The following is a 24772-nucleotide window of genomic DNA, read 5'->3' as shown; positions in this document are numbered from 1 at the left end:
GGCTACATACCCGCACGCACGTTTTTCCCGACGCCGTCACTCAAAAGCGACAACTCGCCGTCACACGCATCTGCATCCTGTGCAATTTGTCACTGCCACATCCCGCGCCGCCATTGGCCGTTGCCGAGCAACCCGCGTGTCTCACAGACTATTTCCCATGATAAATTAGCTGGGCTGTTACTATGCCAACAGAATTTGTTACTTAATTAAACTGATTCAGATCGCAGTTGGCTGGAGGGGGGGAGAGAGAGAAAGAGAGAGAATGAGAGAGAGAGGGAATGAGAGAGAGGGAGAGAGAGAGGGAGAGAACGAGAGAGAGAGGGAGAGAAAGGCCACTGCATGCGCACACACACACACACACACACACACACACACACACACACACACACACACACACACACACACACACACACACACACACACACACACACACACACACACACACACACACACACACACACACACACACACACACACACAGGGGCCAAGGAAGTGAGATGAGACAGAGAATCCACAGAGGAATGACTGTTATTAGATGGGCTGAGATATTGAAATGGTCAGGCTTCGCAGACAAGGGCAACAAAAGAAGACAAGTGGAGAGAAAAATAAATAAATAAGGACGGAAATAAATAAATAATAAAAAAGGACCCATCTGGAATTAACGGCTTGGTGTCTTCAGAGGTGATTCTCCTTTTTCTTTTTTTTTCACTCCCCCCCTCTTCTCTTAAGAGAAATGCATTTTCTCCAACAACAAATGTGCTTTTTTTTTTTTTTTTCCTTTTTTTTCTTCTCTCCTTCCACTTTTATTCAAATGAGCTGCTGGCAGGTCATGCAGCTCAGGTGGTGTGGGAGCTCCGCTGCTGCGCCTCAACATTAGAAAAATCTGTTCCAGGAGACAAACACAAGGCCTTTTCGCTTATGTGCCTGAATAGGAAAGGTCACATGTGTGTCGTAACTCCGCTTATCTGTCAAAGAATAACTGCCGATGACCTCCTAATTCCTGAGGTAAACCCCACCCCCCACACACACCCCCCCCCCAAAAGCACCCACCCGCCCTCCTGCAGGCGCTGGGGCGAGCCTGATGCCGCCGCATTGAGCGCTTTGACCGCTCGGCGAAGAAAAGAAAGAATGGCAGAGCAATTTGGCCGTCTGTGCAGGACCAAACGGAGGGGAGCGGTGAGCATGTAATCTCCTAATTTGGAGCATCACCAGCGACGGATCCCCGCCTGCTCCCCGCGTTCTCTCGGCCGTACCTCCACCGGTAGGCGCGCTCCCATTTCCATAACTTTCTGACAAAACCATTTTGTCCTGCCTGATTGGGCCTATTTGCATTGGACACCTCTTCTGCATATAGATTGATGGGCTTAATCAGCGAATCAGGGAGAGCGCTCAGACATCAATCAATGTCACACCACTCTGTCTTGCTCTCAGTAGTAGTCGTAGTAGCCTTGTTTTGCATTTTTTTTCACCCCTTCTTTTTCAGTCAGTCTTGGGTTTTGTTTCATTCCTGCACCCTCTTGATGTTCCTCTCAGGGAATGCTGGAGACCTTCAAAGACCGTGTACACATTTGAACCGATTTTTTGATTTATATACTCGTAGACTTGTTGTCGATACTAACATGCACTGTCTCAACTGACTCGTCCAATGAAGGAGTAATAAGTACAAAGTTTGAATCTGAGGTACAGTGTTGTGCAAGTCCAACATAGCACAGAAAGGCAAACACCAGCTCACCCTACCTCCATCTGTGTTATCTATATACCTCATGTATATGCAGCAGACAGGCGGTGTGAGCTGTGGGAGTTCTTGTCTGTGCAGGTGTGCATGCGTTTTTATTTAGATGCAGAAATATGAAATGGAACAATGAGCTGGCTGGACCGCCGAGCCCCGGGGACAGCCGGCCGACCGGCCGGCCTGAAAGCAGCCCACACCGCAGCTATCCTCCTCAATAGGATAAGGTAAACCCATTAAAAGCCCTGCTGATGTAGACTGATGCGTCTGGGCCACCCGGATGCTTGGTGATTGTGGCAGTGGTAGGGTGGCGTGTTTCGCTTCGTGTCCGGTGAGATGACGAAAACCCTACAGAAGGTGTTGGGCTGATATTGCAGGAACGTTTACATTTTTTCATACATTACTTAAACGTAATAAAACACTGAGACATCACGGAGGAAACACGGAGCCGAGATATCGGTGACGCTGCCTAGTTTGACAACAATTAACAGAATACAATAGTTAAAGAGTGCAGATTTATTTAGACCAAATTTAAAAGATAAAATACAGATTTTAAGGCAAATTAGAATACAGTGCAATGAAATTTTAAGGCGTATTCATTAACTGTAAAAACTTTTCAAAACATAAACACTGATTCATCGATCCTCGAGTAATAAAGAATACCAGGATACCAGTTCGGACGTTTTAGTTTCCGTTGTACCAAGGTGAGGGGAGCAGAACAGACATAATCATCACGTATACTCTACATCACAACAAGAAAACCTGTATATTTCATATATGTTTACATGTTATCTTATATATGTGAGTATATGTTTGTATTGAACACATTAATACATATCAAGCAAAGGTTAAAAATGGGTCACAGTGGCAAAAAGTTTGACTTGTGTAACAAAAATATATATAAAATAAAAATACTGAGATTATACTGTAGCACTGACTGAAGAATTCCATTGAACGATAATCATTTGACGGTATCGCTTCACAGTATCACAGTTTAACTATGTTTTCAATGTGTGACAATAAATGCAGACAATTCCCATAAATAAGCATGAATCAAAGCAGTTGCATGTTTTACAGGAGCCCACCAGTTTCCTTTGTTGCCTTTGCAATAATCAGTTTATCAAAGAATTGGTTGTTGTTGGTCCAGTCGGTGGATTGGAATGTCTCTCAGTCCCTGTCTGTGTGTCAAAGTCTCCTCAAGCAAGACACTGAACTCCAAACGGGTCCTACAAAGCAGCTATGGAGTCCATCTACCGGGACCGGAGTGCAAATTTGCATCATTACAAGTTCTCGGCTTCATGCAAGCACTGTGAACATGAACACAACTGTTATTATCTGCTCATTCACAGCTCGGGATCGGTGTAACAAGGCTCCTTCCTGTGTGATAAATATCTTATGCAAGGTAATATTAATACCAGGAACTAGGTCACATGTGTTTCTTGTGTTGGTAGTGAGCCGTAATTTTCACTCCAGCTTCACGGCGAGTCAAGTGTTCTCGTTTTTATTTTTATAATTCATATCTTCTGATGTGAGCAGGAGACCATTCGCTCTGCAGACACATATCCTCCTAAAACATCATGCTGTGGGTTTTTTTTTTTTTTTTGATCCCCCTGAAATAATAATACCCCTTTAAACTGTCTACTCTCGGCGCAGTGTCGGGTCAGAAGTAACTTGCATGTTCGGCGACTCTCCCGTATCGTGCGTTCAGCCGGCACGACATCGGTCGAGCACAAAGCAGTGGTGAGAGATTTAACAACAGTTGCCGTGTGCCAGCTTTTTACAGTCCACACATTTAGCCGGCATCGTGTCATGTGGAATCTGAGCCACGGCGCTTCCTCCTCTCACACACACACACACACAGCGATACACAAGGGGAGAGTTATACGAAACAAAGCTCGGCGTGGAGATCCATAAATGATGGAGATTTGCAAATGGATGCTGTTCTCTCCTCCCGGGTCGCTCCTCCTTGCGCCCTCAGGAATGCCTCTGAATTATGGAAGGGAAACGCTTTTTTTTTTTTTTTTTCCCCCTTTGAAAATATATCAATCAAACATTCATGGATGAGGGAGTCTCCAGACAATGGCACTGAGAAACCATCGTGTTACTCCGCAGACACACTGGTTTGCCAATTAGAGCAGAAGCTGACCATCCTGTAAATATTTAAATCGGCATCACGTTTCGTATAAATGAAGGCGAAGCAGGCGAGCGTGCGGTCGAGGTCGCAAACTCCGTCCTTTAGCCCCCTTCGTATTATCAAACATTCAGTTCGTCTAACCGGGTGAACCTGCCGCTTCAGCAGGACGTCTGGGGCCGCTGGAATTCAAAGTGCTTCATGCCTCGCGGCCAACTGAAACCTTACAAGACGAAGAATGTGTAAGACGGTACCAATCTCTTGATCGTTTCATATCAAGAACCAAGAGGACACTTTTTCAGAAAGAGGTTAGTCAGCACATGAAGATGAGGTAATAAAATTCCCCCTGTGGTTTGAATGGTGAAAGAGGGGATGACCCCACCCGCTAGAGATCTTTGACCCAGAGCTTTCCTTGCAGGCTGAAGCCTCAGCAGAAACTCACCGATCACCACTTTGATTGCATCACATGTGATCCGAACATATGGCCGTTCTGTCACGAGAACTGGAACTAGGTGATGACATGTATGTTTGTGTGTCACTGCTAAAAATGTGCATGTGGTTAGAAGATGCATGTGGGTATGCAGGAAGGGAATTTAAGTGCATGTTCAGGTCCCCGGAAGTAATGAAAATAGTGGGGGTGTGTGTTTGCAAACTGGCATCTTTGTGGGCACTCGTTTTGAGACCACGAGTGGGGGTGGCTGTCAGGTTGAAAGTAAAGAAAAAACATTTAAACAGCCTCGTTTGTCCATCGTTGGCATTGATGTGTGTGTGCTGTGTGTTTTAACAGGGCTCGGGTCCTGCCGCCTTTCTATCTGGACTAATAACAATCTGTTAATTCATGATTCTAGGCAACTTTCAGCACTCTCAAGGTCACGCCAATAAATCTACAATAACATACAAAGAAAAGGCAGGAAGAAGACACAACAGCATGAGTGCAGGATTTCCCAGTAGCAGGGGTAGTAAGGTCTGAACGCGATGGTGGGAAAAACGGAATGAACTGAAAAGGGGAGGGAGATTTGAGGGTGACGATCTGAGGGTTGTGAACAGGCTCACTATAGGGGAACGTAGCCGATGATATCTCTGTAAAACGGTACGTATGGTGGAATGTGTTTGTGTGTCAGGGCACGTGTGTGTGTGTGTGTGTGTGTGTGTGTGTGTGTGTGTGTGTGTGTGTGTGTGTGTGTGTGTGTGTGTGTGTGTGTGTGTGTGTGTGTGTGTGTGTGTGTGTGTGTGTGTGTGTGTGTGTGTGGTTAGTGAGGCTGCTTCTTGATGAGTATCGGTGCCGCTGTTGGCCAACGTCCTCTTTGTGGTATTAGCAGGTGAGAAAAAATGGTTTTGACTCGGCGTCTGCGTGCGTGTCTGTTTGAAAGTGTTGGGAAACGTTAGGTGCTGATGAGGGCTTACATTGCTGAGTGGGTGGTTACTTCAGTGGGGGCCCTAAGGTGTGAAAGCAAATCTGATGATTGTGGCGAAAGCGAGCCTGTGACGACGCCTCAGAAATGTCAGTTTAGATAAAAAAAAAATAAGAAATTAAATCTGGGGTGAAAGAGTGAGGAGTCAGTTAAAAAAAAAAGGTGTCAAGCTGTGAAGTGGCTCAAACCGCGGATGTTACGGTGCGAGGGGACAAGTAGAGCATCATCAGCCGGGGACGGGTTTCAGGTCGTGGACAGGATGTGTGCAGTTTAAAGTGTTTAGATTCATTTTGAGTGGTCCTCCGGCCATGCGTTTAGAAGAACTGTGGGAATCGGTGGCATAACTTCGCAAGAAGAAACCGTGCTACTTATTCAAACCAGAGAGAGCGAGAGAGAGAGAGAGAGAGAGAGAGAGAGAGAGAGAGAGAGCGAGAGAGAGAGAGAGAGAGAGAGAGAGAGAGAGAGAGAGAGAGAGAGAGAGAGAGAGAGAGAGAGAGAGAGAGAGAGAGAGAGAGAGAGAGAGAGAGAGAGAGAGAGAGAGAGAGAGAGATCTACATTGTGACAGACTCGGCTACTGGCAGTAATTAGAATCACAGAGAGAGTAAACAGGTAGTGTGCGGCTGATTTAGTGGGCGCACACACTTGATTTGTTTGATTGTTGCAATCTCGTACACATTTGTTTCTTCCCGCAACCAAATAAGCATGATGCCATCGCTTCGGTTCAAAAAATAATGTTTACCAGTTCTGTAGCCAAATGATGATTTGGCTCAGATGTTACGGCGTCTCTCTGCGTTCTTCTTCTATACTTGTGGAGACTTCTACCCGTGGGGAGTAATGTCATTGTGGCTAAAGAAGGGTTAGGGAAAGGTCAGCCGAACGTAGATCCCAACGAATTTAGTATTCATACTTCTTGAACTTTTCTGCATTTTGTCACACTGCAACCACAAATGGAAATGTATTTTATTGGAATTTTCTATTCTTTTTACAAATAAAAATGAGACGTGCAAAGGTTCACCACCCCTTAGTTAATGCTCTGCAGCGCCACCTTTTGCTGCCATCACAGCTGAAAGTCTTCTGCGGTGTGCCTCTACCAACTTTGTGCATCTGGGGAGTGAAATCGCTGCTCGTTCTTCGTTGCTAAATAGCTGAAGCTCAGTCCGTCAGTTCTGGTTTCATGTTTGGAGTCGTCGTCCTACTGGAAGGTGAACCTCCGCTACAGTATCGAACATTTTGCAGGCAGCTTGTCTCACAGTTTGTAATCCAAATACGGAGCAAACTTGGCCAGTCTCTCTGTCCCTCCTGAAGAAAAGCACCCCTCCAGCATGATGCTGCCTCCGCCATACTTCACAGTGGGAGATGGTGTGTTCTGAGCGATATGTTTTTGGGCACACAGAGCGTTTTAACATTCAGTCCAGAAAGTTCAGTTCAGGTCGCATCTGACCAGAGCACCAACCTCCACATGTTGGCTTTTTTTGAGCAACGGATTCTTTCTCGCCAATCTTTCAGAAAGCCCTGAGTTGTGTCGTGTACGACTGATAGTTGACCTTAAAATAATCTTAAACATCATTTTTTATTACTTTACTGTGAACAGAATCAGTAAAATTCATTGTATGTGTGTTTACCAACAATAGTTTGCACTATTGATTATCTGCATCGCTCCTTTATATCAGTAATATTGCATTTGTCAGATTTCTACAACATGAACTCCACACCTCCACATGATATGACAAAAAGGGCCTTATGAGTGAACAATATATACATTGCAGTGATTTTTATATTTAAAAATAGCCTTGGATTTACGGTAAATATACCAGCTTATTTACAAACTCTGGGGAAACCAACGGTTCACTCGCATCCAGTTTTGTAGGCAGATTGTTGCCACGAGTTATTTTAGGACGCCTCGGTGCCTTCTTTCTCTTTGTTCATCCAACGACTGATCGCGCTTCTTTACACTAGTCGTTCTGATGTTTTGGCACTGTGCTGTACTCATTATTTGATTGCGGGTGGTACACAGACATCAGGGATCAACATTGGTATTGGATTAATGATCAGCATCCACATATAACCTGAGATGAGGAACCGCCAGAAGGGCGAGAGCTCAAGTCAGTGGCTGCTGCTGATGCAGCCACTGCTACTTCAGGGTTTATTAATACGACTCATTTGGCAGCGTTGGGGAGCTGTTCGGAAAGGTCGGTGCGCCGATGTTTGAGAGTCTGTTTGAAATGCACACATTGTGTTTCGTTGAAAAGCTTTGTCACATAAGAGTCGAGCTGGAGTGAAAAAAAAGATTGTGTCAGTGACTGAATGAAACTCTTTTTCTGTCCAGAGTGGCGACGGCCGCCTTTCACACAAGCTGCTCTCAAAAGCCATTCACACCTGCTACGTGTGAGAAGACGTCTGTATCCTGCCTCTGCTGCTTGTTTGATTATCAAAACGTTGTCGCCGCATGGCTTTGCCCTTGAGCACCAATGGATGATGGCGTGATTATTCCAGAAGTCGTCCATTTAATGGGTTTAGCCTTTGTTTTTGTTTTTGTTTTTTTTGTTTTTGTTTTTTCTTTCTCGACTTTGCAATATTGCATCTGGGCTCATGGTCATCTTAGTAGTAGCTGCGGTTTATTACCACTCGCAGAGGCGAGAGAAAAAATAGAAACTTATCAAAGAACATTCTTTCCTCTATTCTTTTCAGCCAAGGTTTCTTGGATGAGTAAACAGTGATGCGGGAGGAGAGAAAAGACTCAAAAGAGAAGAGACAAACAAAGCAGGCTTGAGTCGAACACCTCCAGCATGACCATACACTGATGGGGATGTGATTCGGCTTTGTCTTACCAAGTTAGCACCTCTTTTCTTATACACGTATTTATAGGAAAGGCTAATTTCCACTCTTCCCTTCCGTATGTTATTATCTCTCACAAAAGGTGTGAGCCACAGAAACGCACAACAACAGTGTCATCCTATCAGTTCTGAGCCTCCGGCTGCGTGTGTGCTATTGTCACCACTGCTGTGGTTTACACCCTATGGCTGCTTTCAAGGGTGGGGGGGGGTGGGGGGGTGTTGGCTTTCACAAGGATAGGGCAGCTCGCGTCGCTCATTAGCAGGTACAACAGGTGAGGTGTGAGTATGTCGGGCAACGCTTAATCAAGAGCGGTCCAAACTACGTGGAATCCAGCGTTTGCGGAGAAGCTGCAAATAAGAGTTGGCAGCTGTGTCAGCACATACTCGCGGTGATCTCACTTCAGCTCTCTGATTTGGTTTAGAGAGAACAAACAAGCTCTATAATAATAAAAGTGACAGTTGACAAGAGTCAAAATAAATAACAGTCGCAACCCTTTACATTTGCAGCTCCCCGCCGACTCTCTCGAGCACAAACCCTAAGAAACTGTCAGCCTCAGAGTGTGTGTGTCGTTCTATGTGGAATTAAACATGTAGAGCAATGTTTTTTTTTTTCACACCATTCTCTTTTGCTTGTCGAAGGATGAGCTCTTAGTTAGATTAACCATTTACGGCCCGAACTCTTCGTCAGATTCCAAGCATGAAATGTTCACTGGACCATATATATACACATACACACTGGCCAAAACATTAAGTACACCTTGACTGTGGCCTGTTGGTTTTACTATAAAAACAAACATGTTTTAATTTCTGGTAGTGGAGCTCAAAATGTTTCTGAGAGATTTTGTCTCATAGAAATGTGCCATTATTATTACTACTCATGATGTGAATCTCCTCTTCAGCTATATCTTAGAGTTGGACTTTGGACTGAAATCTGGTGAATATGGAGGCTTTGCAAATCCAATGACTTCATCAACAACAACAAAAAAGATGTTTGGATGTCTGAAGCTTTCTGACCAAATTATACTACCAACAGCATCATTGAATCATTAAATCAGTGGAAAAAAGCAAAAAGGACCCATGTCATGGTGTTTTCACCAATATAGACCCGGTATTGATCCTACCTTGGTTGTAAAGGGGGATTATGGGATTCACTCTTGCCTTTCTATCGGAGACTTGTCAAAAATGTTTGGGTCAAATGGAGCTTCAGCTGTTCCCAGCTGACTTGGAGTCAAAAGCCGGTTACACCTTAACAATAATAATGATAATGATAATAATAATAATAACTAACAATATAAAACACTGCAAAATTTCAGCAATCAAAATCAATACAAAGAGTCACTACGCTGCTGCGAAACGGGAGATTCTGCTATTAAACACAAGGTGAACTCAAACTGGCTGTAGGTGTGAATGTGGATCGTTGTCTCTTTAAGTATGGATTGTCGAGGGAAAAAATAAATAAATCTAAATTCCACAAGCACATGCACAGAAAGCTGGCAAACCCCAAACTTGAGCCCTGATCCGAGGAGGAATTTTTCTACTCACTGCATCACTTTTTATTTGTTCGTATTCATCAGAAGGATCTTAACTCGGTCTTTTCGCTTAACGTAGGCCTCCACAGTGGGGTCGCATTCAGACGGCGAGGTTTTGAGGAGTTTCATGACTATCAGACCACACACGTACGTACACGAGTGAAACGAGCTGATAGTGAAACGTCTTACAGGATGAAATGAGGGGGAAAAGTTTGAGTACCAGAGGCAGATCTGTCTGGAGTGCTTCCCTGGAGAGAGGCCTACATCAACCCTTAAATATTTCAATGCCTCCGCTGGTGTTGGAGTGACAACCCTCACAGACTCCCTGCTATTCTCTGTTAATGAATATTAAGGGGGGCCTTTTTTTTTTCTTTTTTTTTTCAACATTGACGCCTCTTTTGTTTATTCCCTTTATTGTTTTAAACTATCTTCCCTCAGCGGCGCCAAGTTGCTCCGCTCCTAATTCGAATGTGTGTTCGTCAGCTTGCGCCAAGCTTGCATCATTACACGTGTTGACCTGGCTGAGAAAAGACGAGGAGGAAATGATGATTGCCGTGCGCAAGACAATTACTGGAGAGGATGCATGACAGGATCAACAGCTGTTTGCCTTTCAAATCAAAGTTATTGTCGGGTCACAGCTGTTATGGAAGCCTGAAATGTGGACTGAACTTACATCAGGTTTTTTTTTCACTTTTGCATGTCGGAATTTCACAGAGACGCTCGTGGCGACAAAGCCGCCATGTCCGGGTTTACCAGAGCGACTTGAGGTTAATGGAAATCATAGCATCTTACTGTATTTTTATGGTAGATGTATCACAGTATATAGTATACATAGCTGGATTTTACACTGGTATTGTTGGAAGCCTCCATGTTTCTCACACTGTAGAAGGTTTTATAAAGAGGTAGGTCATTGGCCGACCACTCAACCCCCAACCTGGACTACCAGACTATCACTCTTTGGTATCCGTCCCTGGACCAGCTTGCCATGGGTGACCCTGCCAGGAGGACTAGACTCCAGAGCTCTTCTGGATATGAAGAAGGAAGTGGAGGTGGATCAGGAACACGCTCAGGAAACCTCAGGACCGCGTGACAACACAAGCGCTATCTCGGAACCCGCAGGACAAGAGAAAAACTCAACGATCTGCAGAACAGCAACTGCATCAAACTTGGTCGGACTGGCATAAGATCATCGGATTAGCTGGGAGTGGTGTCGGTTTGTGGATGTTCTATGATCTCTCAGGAGCAATGAGGTTAACTAACTAATGTTGTCATTTTGACTGTCAAATATAAGATGGAAAGTGGTACTATTGACAGTCCGATGATGATATTTTCTGGTGTCTTTGCATATGTAACATGTACCATTAGGTATCTTCGGCAAACCCACAATTTATACACAAGGATACTTTTCAGCCACATTGGAGATGTAACGTGGTATTTTGTGTATTTTTGTGATTCATGTTTCAAAGCATTTTTGGTTTTTCCAGCGACTGTTGGCATACTCACGAAGATAGTGTGCTTGTGAACACGCTTCCTCCGAATTACGAGTGGTGGATGGCGATGCTCTCGTAACTCAGCTGAAGTAATCTGGAGCGGAAAAAAAAACATATTACACTATAACACAGATCATGAAAGAAACAACATACTGCAAAAAGCTCAGTAAACACTCGTTTGAGTAAACGGCTCATATGTTCCCTGGTGTATAGTTGCATGACAAAGTATTTTTAGCCCGTTTATACATATCTATATATGTGTGAATGTGATATCTGGAGATAAAGCAAAGAAACAAAATGATGGTGCAATTGAGCAACAGTTCAACTTTAGACATTTTGAGCGAATGGAACCAGAATGCAATAATTATTTTTTTGTATTTGTCCATAGCTGACCTTATTTATTTTGGGATCTTTCTGTTGATGAGCTGCGGCGAGAATATATTTCAATGGAACTCTTATCAGATGCTTTCTTTTGTAAATATTACTGACCTACACACACCACACAAGCACGCACGCAAACACACACACACGCATGCACACAGAGGCAGCTGCTGTGAGTGGAGATTATTCTATCAATGTCAAACTTCAATGACGCTTGTCATCTGATAAGGTTTGGTTTTAATAAATGAGGGATGAGCAGCCAAGCTGAATGCAGCAGTTTAACCCCCTGCGGGCACAGCGCAGCGTAGCACTGGACTTGCACCTCCTTCATCAGCCTTCGTCGTGTTGATGCTCGGAAACGGCGCTTTCTGGACGCTTCTCATTTGTCAGGTCAGTTCAGAGCCGCACAGCTGCAGCCGCTGTTCGTTGAACCAATGGTAAATAGCAGCACCCGCTAAGAGAGGTGGCCAACCTAATATTGCTTTAAGGAAATAGTTTGATATTGTCCAATGATTCAAAAAGTGTGTATAACTTTATGGTAACCGAAAACACTTATAACAAATACAAGATTAGGTTTGTGAAACTAAGAGACAACTCCACAGTGCAAAAAAACCAAAAAAAAAAACAACAATCTTTTTGTTCTATTTTGTCTGATGGAGTAACAAAATCCCAAAGAAAATCATGGTCTTGATGGCTTGGCTGCGTGAAATATGAAGCCACACATTTATTAGAAGATTAGGCTTGTGGTTTGCAACTTACAACCATCAGCTGGACAGTAGAGGGTCGATAGAAATAGAGTATTCTAATTCAAAGGGAATAACATCCTACGAGGACCCTAGATGTCATTCTTTGCAGCTTCTATAAACATTGAGTTGCTCCTCCAACAAACACGTGTTTAGCATTAATCAGACTTTGTGCAGATATGCCTTGAGAAACACATGGGATAAAACAGAAGTGTAAAACCATCAATATATCCGCTTCATCCAACTTCGGCTTGCAACTGGAGCTTATCCCAGCTGATTATAGGTGAAGCAAGGTCACCAGTCCATCAAAGAACAAACTTAGTGGTGTTTGCGCGTCATTGTTTTCAACTGAAAACTTTCGTTGCGCTCTTGGACGTCTGTGTGGGACTTCTGAAATGCTCCAACTCTCTATGTAAGTGGGGGAAATCGACAATCGACTTTGTTGTCGGTTTGTACGAATGCCCAAAAAGTCGCCATTGTTATTGTTTACAGCCCATTGTCCTCTGCACCCACTAGTACATGACAAAACGTGCGGAAATTTAAAGTCACCAGTGAACCTCAAATGTATGTTGTTAAAGTGTGGAAGCAAACCGCAAAGGAAGCCCACACAGGTACAACATGCAAACTAAACACAGAAAGGCCTACAAGCCTGCAGTTGAACATGATTATGCTGCTGTGAGTCAGTCATGGATCAGATATCACACAGGTTACCCAGAACACCATCATCCGTCATAATGTCTGTGCGATGTTGGAAGAATTTTCATCTTTTACTTAAAAAAATAGAAGTGAGACTTCTTCGGGTTTATATATTTAAATGTTGGCTTCGGTGGATGTGTGGCAGTTCAAGCCACATCACAAAGGCCCACAGCCTCCCAGAGCAGGTTACAGCCACAATGATTGCCTGAGCTTATGAGCCTTCGATATTACTCAATGCTCCAAGACTTCTTTTTTTTTTTTAAAACATCTGTATAATAGGTCTTTTTTTGTGTGTTTATTAAGCCCTCACAGATTACCTTCCCTTTCTTTCGGTGCTTAACCTGTGTCTTTTATATATCGTGACCATGAAAACAGTTTCCCTTTTTCTTTTCACTCTCTCACACTGTATAATGATTATTGAGGCCTGCGAGCTGCTGGAATTTAATTTCTCCCCATAAATCTTCACAATAGGAAAAGGAAATTAAAGTTGCCATTACTGTCGGCGGTATTATCGTATCCTCACTTAACCTGCCATTCAGGAGGAATGAAACATTTATACTGTGGCCCCTCCCTCCACTTCAGCCCGTTTGTATCGCCTGTGATCTGTGTGTGTGTGTGTGTGTGTGTGTGTGTGTGTGTGTGTGTGTGTGTGTGTGTGTGTGTGTGTGTGTGTGTGTGTGTGTGTGGTGGTGGTGGGGAGTGGGGGGCTGATAGTAAAGAGTCAGTGGAGGAATATTGATATTTAAGAGGTATATATTTCACTGAGCCTCATCACAGGCTACTCATTATGTACACAGCACACGAGTAATGTATGATATAACCCTGGGCTGCACACATGTATTCATGTTAAAGGTTTTTTTTTTTTATTGTTTCATTATTTTTTCTTTCTATTATAACAGAAAAATCAAGTTGGTTTTTTTTCTCCACAAGTTGTGTATTTCCTGTCTTTTTCATCTGAAGCATCATTCCCACCAGCTAATCTTCTTCATAATCCCTAGCCAGCAAATAAAAACAAGACACACACACACACACACACACACACACACACACACACACACACACACACACACACCAAAAGAAAAAAAAAAAGAAATCAATTATGCCGGCCCTGACCAGGAGTGTCTCATTATTTCATAGGCAATAACCTGAATGATAGAGTAATAAAGAGCAATTTATTTGGAGAGGGGGAGTGAGGGAGGGGGGGGATGAGGAGAAGATGGATGTTTTGAGATAGACAGATCTAATTAGCCTCATGCGAGCCGCGGCTAGCCGCTCCGCTCAGGCTAATCCTGGGCTGCAGCTAATGACCAGCGGTCCACGCTTCCTCTTCCTCCTCCTCCTCCTCCTCCTGCTTTCATGCTTCCTTCATCCCCAGTGATGTGACACGGAGGGTGGACATCCAGCGCAGGCCGAAGAAGAAAACAACAGTACGGCGATGATCTGCCACCGTGATTCACCGGGGGATTGAAAATCTTCCGTGTGTTGGAGAGAGTATCTAGTGACTAAAGTCGAGGTAAACGTGAACACTACAAACTCAAACGCTCATTCTGTGTTGAACGTATTAAGTTTCCTCTTACCAAGGAATGAAGAAAACACTGAAATAAGATGTGCAATTATAATAATAATGATAATAATAAGTTTCCCGACGACAGTCCAAACTAGACTGTTGAAAATATGGCCTCTATAAAGAGAAAACACTTGCTCATGAGCATTAGTGGCTTGATCAGGAGTATGAAACTGAAACTGTGACAACACACACACACACACACACACACACACACACACACACACACACACACACACACACACACACACACACACACACACACACACACACACACACACACACACACACATTATTTATATGATTGGCTTTACTGTTGGTTTGTCACGACCTCTCTGTTCATTTACACAGGGAACGTGTTTGTGTGTTTGCGCTGTGCTTTTGACACCGCACAAACCATTCGGCATGAGCACGCATGTAATTAATATCGCTGATTTATTCGCAGCGGAGAGAGAGATGGAAAGAGATGAGGAGAGAGAGAGAGAGAGCGAGAGAGAGAGAGAGAGATCTAGAAAGAGAGCGATAACAGGCGAATTAATCTCAACCTTAAGGGAGAGCGAGGAAAATGAAGATGGGAGAGAAGAGGAAAAAAAAAATTGGCCTTTGGACGGCTGCCATTACTGGATTTCCATCTGTTTACCCTCTCTCTGTGTGACCTATCTGTCATTTCTGGACAGCCGAGGTTCACTGACCCCTCTCTCGCTCTCTTCTTTTATCACCCTTGTTCTGCCTCCTTTCCTCCATTTGTCTCCTCCCCTGAAGGATTTTACATCTCCCTCCTTGGTTCTACTCCTTTTTATTTTTGGAGGGGTGGAGTTAATGAGTCGGTAGACAGGGCTCAGGGAACTTCTTTTGGATGGAACATGTTTTAAATTAAACATAACACCATGTCCCTGTCCACAGGGGATTGTTGGAGGAAGAGAATATGAAAACGTGTGAGCGCCGCCGCCGCCGCGTCCTTTTATATGTGGCAGGATTTGAATTGTGTTTGGACTCCGGAGCTGCAGCTTCCCTTCCTGTTTCCGCACCTTCCTCTCTTCCCTCTGCTGTGCAAAGTGTCCTTTTGATAGAAAGCTGCGTTAACCCCACATCCAGAGTCATTTACTGCAGATTGTGGCACGATGGCTAATTCGGCTTCTTTCAAATGCTAATGCCCGCACTCTCACTGGAAACTCTTCTTTTATCGCTCAACATCCTCATTACAACGGAGGGGAGAGTGTGTGTACAACTCTGTCTGGCTTTAGGTGTCAGGTCTGTACGTGTGTGTGTTTGTGTGTGTGTGTGTGTGTGTGTGTGTGTGAGAATAGCACCACAAGGGGGAGTTGAGAAGTAGTGGCACACATCCACCAATGATACCGAGGTGTGCACAGGAGAAAGAGGAAAACAAATGAGTGAGGTAGAGATCAGAAGGCCTTGGTGGGTGAGTGCTGGAAGCCCAAAATAATAAGAAATAGAGAAAAGGCGTGAAGGAGGATGAGGAATGAGAGGTTCAAGGAGGAGAAAAGAGAGCATACGTGACATAAGAATGAATGTTTCATCAACTCCTCGATTAAATGAATGAAAATTCTTTTGAAATGATTGAAATCATCCCATCGGACTGTTTCTCATCTCATGGCTGCATGCGTTCTGTAAAACCTGTAACACACAGCTTTTATAAACTCTAATGCGGATGTTTCCTGGTGACCGAACCCTCAGAAAGTCGTCACAATTTACCATAATTTTCTAGGGTTTAAACCCTGTCCCTTGAATACAATGTGTATATTAAGTGCCATGTAAAACCTTTAATCCCAATCTTTAATTGGAGTTCGCATGCTGGAGTACGAGGAACTTTGCATCCTGCCTCGAGGTAAACATTTTGCCTCATGTTCAATGGATAAACCTTCTGGAGAATTTACCGCCGACTAAGTTACCTGAAAGTAGATCTCGAGAAGTCATTATCATAATGACCTTGGCTGTATTCTTCGGCCTTTTCCACACAAGCCACAACAATATTGTTTTCCCCGTGATGCTGCGGTGTGCAGGATGAATAATTCCTGTTCATATCGGTGGTTTTCCAGTTTTGTGTCGATGTCTTCTGGCTGTGCTGAACTAAAGTCCGCCTCTTTAATACGCCAACTATGAATCTGAGTTCATCGATCCATCAATTAATGTCCCGTCCCAAAAGAACGGGACGGGACAGATTTTCCTGTGTCCCCATTGCAAAAGTTATGGATGGCACTGAAAGAACGGCCCCCCCCAAGGTTTAAGATTTTTCGTCACCCTTTCGTTGGGGGTACCCAGCACTACAGAACGGGTCCGATAAGGAGGAGCAACAACAGAGCTATCTACTGATTACGCTCAACAAGCCCACAATATTTAAATATATCATCGGCTGTATGGTGGTAACATTCTCCATTTTGCACACACGGGTTGTTCTGTTAATGTAATTTTTCCACGTTGGTTCCGAGAGGGCCGAGACTACTGTTGCGTAATGACGTCATATACCTGCATGGTTCACAACCCCAGCTACATTTTAACCGTACTCTCTGTGCTGGGACCGCGCAACAGAGTTGGGTCTCGGTACGCTTTGCCTTGCTGTACAATCCTGGCACGTACTGCGCGGTGGCATTGAGGCTTTGCTGTACTTCTGGATTACACTATATCAAGAAAAGTGACCTTCAGTGTTCTCGCCTTTAAGAGCAGTGTCCGGTTGGTCACTGAACAATCATGTAATCGTGTGTGTTACAGTACTAGAAGCATTTTCACAGGCTGATGCTCTCAAACTATAAATTATAAGTAGAATTGGCCAAGTGATTTATGGAAACTAGTCAAGAAGTTAAAAGTTGTATTATTCTCAGATTTCTTCAAGATGGTTTTGTCACGTCAAGATGAGTCAGTTGATTGCGGGTACTTCATTAAAAATCAAACAATTGTTGTTTTTAACACTTTGTAGGTGCCACTTTCTTGACATCCATCCATCCATCCATCCATCCATCCATCCATCCATCCATCCATCCATCCATCCATCCTCCATCCATAAACATGCAACATTAAGCACAAGTTGAACTTTCTTCACAAGATATGTTTCCTCCATGTTGGGACTGTCTTCAGTCTATATTAAGGAAACATTGAGTGATCTTATTTAAAACGCATTTGTGAAGTGAGCCTGAATACTGTAATGAGAAGGCTAATGTCACACTCCAGATCACATCGTCTCACCCTTTACGTTACTGGTCCGTGTAATGATCCCTCACTCCCGAAACTTTCAAACGTGTTAATGTGCTCCATTTCAATGCGGTTCGAAAAAATGAACGCAACGTTGACACCTTGAAGTTAATTGTATCCACAGTCCACAGCTTTAATGTTAGCACTTAACGTTAGCGCCACAGCCAGCCCCCCACCACCCCACCACCCCCACCCCTCATCACCACCCTCAGGACACTCTGTCACTCCCTGCCACTATCACCTCCCATCACAGAGGATTAGGTGCTAACTAACCCTCCTTTAATTAACTCCTGATTAGGTATTAATATCTGGCGCGGGTTCCGGGCTTGCAGTTGTTGCCTTAATAAGTGGATTAGCGTTAGCCTCTTGCTGCTCTTTCTCTCTCTACGGCTAAGAGTTATCTATCCTCCACTCTGTTTCACCCTCCTTCCACATCCATCCCTCTTGGCTTTCTCTGGCAACTGTTCAAAAGCAGAATTTCCCTCCTAACAAGTTTGCTCATGTGGTCAGAGAGTACGAGCTCAATATGAATCCCTTTGATGCCGGCAGAATTACATACAATGCAATACGCCTTTATGCTGTTGATGAAAATCGCTGCGGCTTGATTTGAAAATAATAAATAGTGTCCCCTCATTAAAAGATCACAGGTTGTATTTCCTATTTTTCTTTCCTGTTTTGCACAAGCTTTACATTTTGTAACGGCAGCCTTTACAAAAAAATAAAAATACATCAAAGATGTGATACTTAAAGACAAATTGGCCGGTATGATTTAAATATTCTTGATAAATTAATGTTCACAGAGTGCTGAGGAGTCTCCTTAAACTCTTTTAACTCACTTTTTCCTTTTCCTTTTCTTTTCCCTGTAGACATTTCCTAAACTATACTGAAATTAAAGCAAAACTGACAACTGTGTATTTCTGAAGTGGGCCTCAAATCCCTCTACAGGAATTCTCACAAGCGTTGCATCCTCAGTAACAACCAACCAGAAGGTGAAGAGCTGGTGACGAGTGTACAGGTGTTCAGGTATACTAGGTATCCCTCTTCTTTCACATCATTGTGGTAAAATGGGAAACAAAGAAAGGAAGACATTCCGGAAGCATGTAGTGTACCTCGACCATACTCTAGTGTACCTCGACCATACTCTGACTGATTTTTTTTAATTGATGCTGCCACTAATTAATTGATGCTCACTCAAAAACCTGTGGAATTGATGACATGAAACAACTGCATTCAATATATTTATGATTTACATCAGTAAGATCCCAACCAGGGTTAAAAAAAAAAGAAAGTTGTTTTAAAAACAGATGAGTCAGCATTTAATTCATTTGTCACAAAACTACTAAGTTCAAGTATTCACATTAAAAGTAATCATTTATTCACAAATATATATTTTTCAAAATTACTCTTTAAAAGTTTTAAAGTATTCAGATAATATGGCCGTCTTGAACGTGAACATCATATGTACTATATCCACAAAGGTAAACTTGCAAAGTAAGCAGTGTGGACAAAAGATGGCACGTCAGGCTAAAGAGAAAGATGAATCAGTCAAATGATAAAAAGAGTGTACCAAGAGTTACGTACAACGTGGCTTCATTTTGGAAACAGTTGGGGCTGAACGCATCTTTTGTAGTGGAAAAACTGTCAAATGAAAGTTTGAAACTCCAAGCCGAGGTGGCACCAGTCCGCCAAGCGCCACCAAGACCGTGTGTAAACCCAAAGAGTTTATCCTCAGAGAAAAACGCCTCATAATTACAGAATATAACTAAGACAGTGTATTTCACACAGTGTGTTATGAGCTTCCGTCAATTTTTTAGTTTTTTTTTGTAATTGTACAGGGTGTAATGGGAGGTGGCGTCCACAAGGTTTACAAAGGTTAAAATTTAGTTTCCCACCCAAAAAAATATTGGGAAACACTGATTCACATCATTATATTATACATCGTCTTTGCATACCTGAATATGAGGCCATGCATCTCTAACAGTGAGCAGCGTGTACAGAAGGTATTTCCTTACTGAAAGTTTCTTCAGGAGCCCTGACCTTGAGTACAATACTTCAGCTAAAAACAAAACAAAAAAACGGATCATAAAACCACCCAGGACAACATTTACAACCACAGAGTTCCTTCAGTACCTTTGAATTCCGAACGAGGCAAATGCTCTCCGGGAAAGAAAAAGAAAAAAAAACCAAACACTTTAATATTTAGCAGGTGTTAATAAGGATCTACAGGAGAAATATACATTTTCCAGCACATTAAAGCAAGCCACCTGCATCACTTAGTGGGTCTAAAGAGCAACTTACAGGGAGCGCACTCCAACTTAATGAGAGGACGTTTGAAAGTGGCATTCCCAGTCAGCCTCAGAGCAAACCACAACAAAGTGTGTGTGTGTGTGTGTTTACTCAAGTATTTACAGCTGCTCTGCAACGGCAGAGCGATCTCTTTATACCTGACCTTACTCTACAGGATCAAATTATTGCAATGTGGACAGAATGAGGAATAAAGGAGGGATTGCGACAAACTGGATTTACTCCGCTGCTAATGCTCGTTTGATTTTTCAGTTATTTTTCAAAGGGGGGGGGGGGGGGGGGGGGATCACAGCTGGGCACAATTACTTCATATTTCAGTGAAAATGTTCTGAGCCAACACTGTTTAAAATGACGCCTGATTTATATGTGCCTCCCTCTCTAAAATATCGAAGCCCTGTGGACTGAGAGCTGCATTTAATAGGTGTAATATCCATACTGAGTTACTCTGCAAACTCACCAGCTACCTCTGGTTCATAAGATATTTATTTATCACCCACTTTTTATTTGCACTCGATACCTATCGTTTCCGGACTTAAATAATGAAAAAATAAAGTTGAACGGAACTGACCCATCCTGACAACTCCACCGTCGGAGATAAAAGACGAGGCGGCCAAAAGCTGCCACATGGATTCCATGCAGTAAGAATAGAGATTTTATGTAACTCACAGTATTAAGTTGGTTGGATTTGTTTTCTTCAGATATTCTGTCACAATGAAATGATGAAAGGGGCTCTAAATGTACTTAAAGTTGTACTGAATACATTTTCCAAGTAAAATTGTATTAAAAAAATAGAGATTTTCTAAAAGTTTTACTTGAGTCGTAAAAAGCCTCCAGCCAATCTAATCTGAGACCATCAATCTCTTTGTTAATGTTCAGATTGAACAGTTGTGTACCTCATATTAGTGTACATTTTACGATCATTTTATAGAGCATAGGTAAAAGCACAATATATTTTGAACAAAGTTTATTTAAAATAATGCTTTTCTTACGGTTATTTCCTATATAAGGCGTTTTGATGTCTCAAATGACCATTTAATTATGACGCCATTAAAAAGTCGCTGCCTATTGTCACCACATGCAAAACTACAATCATGAACTGTTTAAAACACAACTTAGTTACAGTATTCTTTTAGTATTTTTCTACAATGGCATGCAGCCACCAGCTTTTGACCCATATTACTTTAGGTTTTGGCCTGAAGTGTTTAGTTGCCACTGTGTTATCATGTCCAAGTGCATTAAGTCAATCACTGGGGAGATTTTTTTATTTTTTTATCTTCTTTCAATAAGTCTCAACATGACGACACTGTGGGGGGAAACAGAAATCCTCCCTTCCACTTGTATGTGTTTTTGTGCATCTGTTTGATTATTAGGACTAGAACTACTGCGCTGTTGCACTGCGCACATCCTCATCTCTCTCTCTCTCTCTCTCTCTCTCTCTCTCTCTCTCTCTCTCTCTCTCTCTCTCTCTCTCACTCATTCACATAAATGCCAGCACCCCTACCTGAAAGCCTTTTGCGCTGATTTACGAGGGAGTTTGTAGCATTCCCGTTATAAATCTTTCACCCCCGTGACACTACTCTGCTGGTATTCATCCACCATTTTTTATTTTGTCTGTTTGTTACAGAGTGCTTTGGACTGGGGCCAAGGAAAGGCACTCTGGGATTATCAAGAGGTTCAACAGGGATGAAGTGTGAATTACAACCCCCGCCGCCGACCTATGCTCGCCTTTGCTGGTGTACTTTTATTCGCTTTCCGCGACCTCCCGGGAGCGTTTTCATCCGCTTTTTTTAAAATGCGCGCTGACACACAAAAATAAAACAACTGATTCATAAACGTGCAAAAAAGCTGGAACTCTCATAGAAAAGCATTATTTCAAAGCAGATCAGACTTAAGCTTTTAGGACTTTTTCCTCTTATACTCCTGTTGCTTAAAGACTCTGAATAGACCAACACAGGACAGGAGGGATGTACATACGTTTGTTTTGTGGGTCCGTTAACACGACAACAGTGCTTAGAGCCACTGAAAAACTTTTTGAAAATACATTAACTCGACGTAGAAACGGTGGAAACTCCTGGGACTTGATGGTTTTATAGTTCAGAATCACCCGTAATAACAAGTCAACATCTGTCCATCCGAATGTCCATGTACTAAATGTTGTTAATGTTTATAGTGTGTGTGTGTGTGTGTGTGTGTGTGTGTGTGTGTGTGTGTGTGTGTGTGTGTGTGTGTGTGTGTGTGTGTGTGTGTGTGTGTGTGTGTGTGTGTGTGTGTGTGTGTGGTTTGATTATACAACTCAGTGTGCCAAATCATTACCTCGCATGCTAACATGATCATTTACAGCAGGTTTTCAGTTAGAACTTTCCTTTTCTATGAGTGGTGGGTATTATGCTTTGGTACTGTGTTGTTCCGAGTTGGAAGGGTTGTGAAGGCTGACGGCTGTATCTAGTGTGGGTCTGAGTACGAGTTTTCTGGGTTCACTGACTTCTGCTTCTTTTGTTCATTTGAAACACTGAAGGAGAGATTTTTTTAAATTTATTTATTTTTTACCATTTTCAAATGAATCGGTGCACAGGAAACCTTTTAATGAGCCTTTTACCTTCGGAGATTTTCTAAAGATTATTGTTGTTCACCTCCACCTGTTGTTCTGTTTTCTAATTTGTTGATGTGTTGTTGAGTTTGATCACATGCCGCGTAGAAATCCTCACTCGTCCGTAGTCAACAGAGCGTCCAAGGTCTTTACTCACTCTGTCTGATGAGCAATCATTACCTGGATGCTGGTGTGTGGCGGCGGCGGCGGCGTGCTGAAATGCAACGGATGGAAGCGACGACGGACTCCGAGCCGTGTGGGGGGTTCAGCCTCCTCTCCCGCCCCATCTGGACAGCTTTATTTCCACGATCCCCACAATCCGTGTTGAGACTTGGCTTTAATCACCCAGCGAGGGGCTGTCTGCAAAGGTCAGCGCCATTGATTAAGTGCAGGAAGGGAGGAGTTGTCATCTATTACGCCGGGCGTGGTGATATCTCTATAATTCTCTGTAGGAGGCCGGATTGGAGACGTACACTCTGCGCCCTGTTAAATCATGTCGGAACACCGCTTACAGAATAAATCAGTACAGCTTTAAAGTGGTGATTCATGACTTCCTTATAGTCTGTTGGCATCCACGATGCTCGTTGTGGGTTCTTCTCCAAATTAACCGGACAGGCAATTAGAAAGTACACCGCCTTCATTGGATATCTCATTGATGAGTGTTCTTTATTGATAGGAATACAATTGAACGCTTAAAGTGCAATCCCTGTAAACGTCCGTCGGGAGTCACAAAACAGAGTAAAGTCCACATTCATGGTTACCCATCACTGACCGGCAGCTCTACAGTAGTCTCGCCTGCTCCAGCTCATGAAATAGTAAAACGGTTTGATGCTCCAGTTATTCATCAGCTCGTAATGTTGTCATGAAAATATCTCAATGTAGTAGTTATGTAGTCGGACAGAGAATTGAGGTACAATTTTTGGTCGTTTGTGATTTTCTACCCATCTTTTATTCTATGAGACTGTTTACATTTCTTTTCATATTAAGTCGAGATACCGATGTCTTACCAGTAATACAAAAGGATCCTCCAGCTTTCTTTTATTTTCACCAGTTGCTTTTCTAAGTTGTATTGCCCCTATCCAAAAGGATTTCTATTTTTTATGTTGCTGTAATCAACAATGGCGAATACCTGGAAAAAGAAACTCACTTTGACCAACCAAGGGCAGACTGGTGATGGTGTGTTACGGTTTCTCCCTCACTGGAATGAAATGGTACGTCATCATTGGAGGCCATTTCAATGTAAAGAGATATTCAGATGAAATTCTGCAATCAGGGACAATCCCATTGCTTCCACGGAGTATGGGTTAGAATTCCAGCAGTCCTAATCTCAACCCTATTGAACAATTGTAAGATCTGTTTGTACAGTTCAGGCCAGAGGCCAGAGATACCAGGCAGTGACCAAGATTGGTGACCTCATGAGGCTTAGGCGTCACGTTGGCTGGATATTTTGTCAATTGGTCTTACTTGCTCATAATTTGGATTAGCCAATCCACCAAAAGTCAGTCAAAGAACAACAGGCATTAATCAAGGAGATATCACATGTGGGAGCTCCACGCTATCCTTTTTTTCTCTCTTTCTTCCGGCCTTCTTCTTCTGCTTTCTTTTTCTTTTTCTTTTTTGTGGAGTGGAGGGAATGGTATGGACAAGCTGGAACCAGCAGATGGCAGTATTGCAACTTCACGGATGCCAAGTGAAGAAGAAGAAGAACCAAATGGTCATCAGGGATGTAAAAGCTGCTGATAAGAGAGAGAGGGAAACAGTCATCAGGGACAATCAGAGTTTTGTTGCAGCAAATAAATAAAAACCATCAAAAATAAATTTCCGGGCCTCAACTGAAATATGAAGTTGATTCAATCAGAAAAACGGAATCAGACTGCAGCATTTTTACAGTTTTACCATTTCCGTAATGCTTCCTGTCTTGTGACTCCCAAACGTAGTGACACAATAATACTTAACCTGGTTCTCAACTGGTTTGCCTGGAAACTGCACCACTCACTTTAGAATCCCGGTCTTTAGTATTAGATCAGTAAAACAGATCCGGTCATGATTCAGTTCCTTCATAAGCACGATGGCGTCCTTGATGAAGCTCTTGAATGTTTGAGCATTATCGGGGAATGTAAAACTATGTGAACGAGGATAAAACAAACTGTTAGATTGAGAGGATTAGC

The sequence above is a fragment of the Lipophrys pholis genome, assembly GCF_963383615.2.
Source record: "Lipophrys pholis genome assembly, chromosome: 14".
Lineage (NCBI taxonomy): Eukaryota > Metazoa > Chordata > Actinopteri > Blenniiformes > Blenniidae > Lipophrys > Lipophrys pholis.
Note: the sequence above shows the minus strand (reverse complement) of the source record.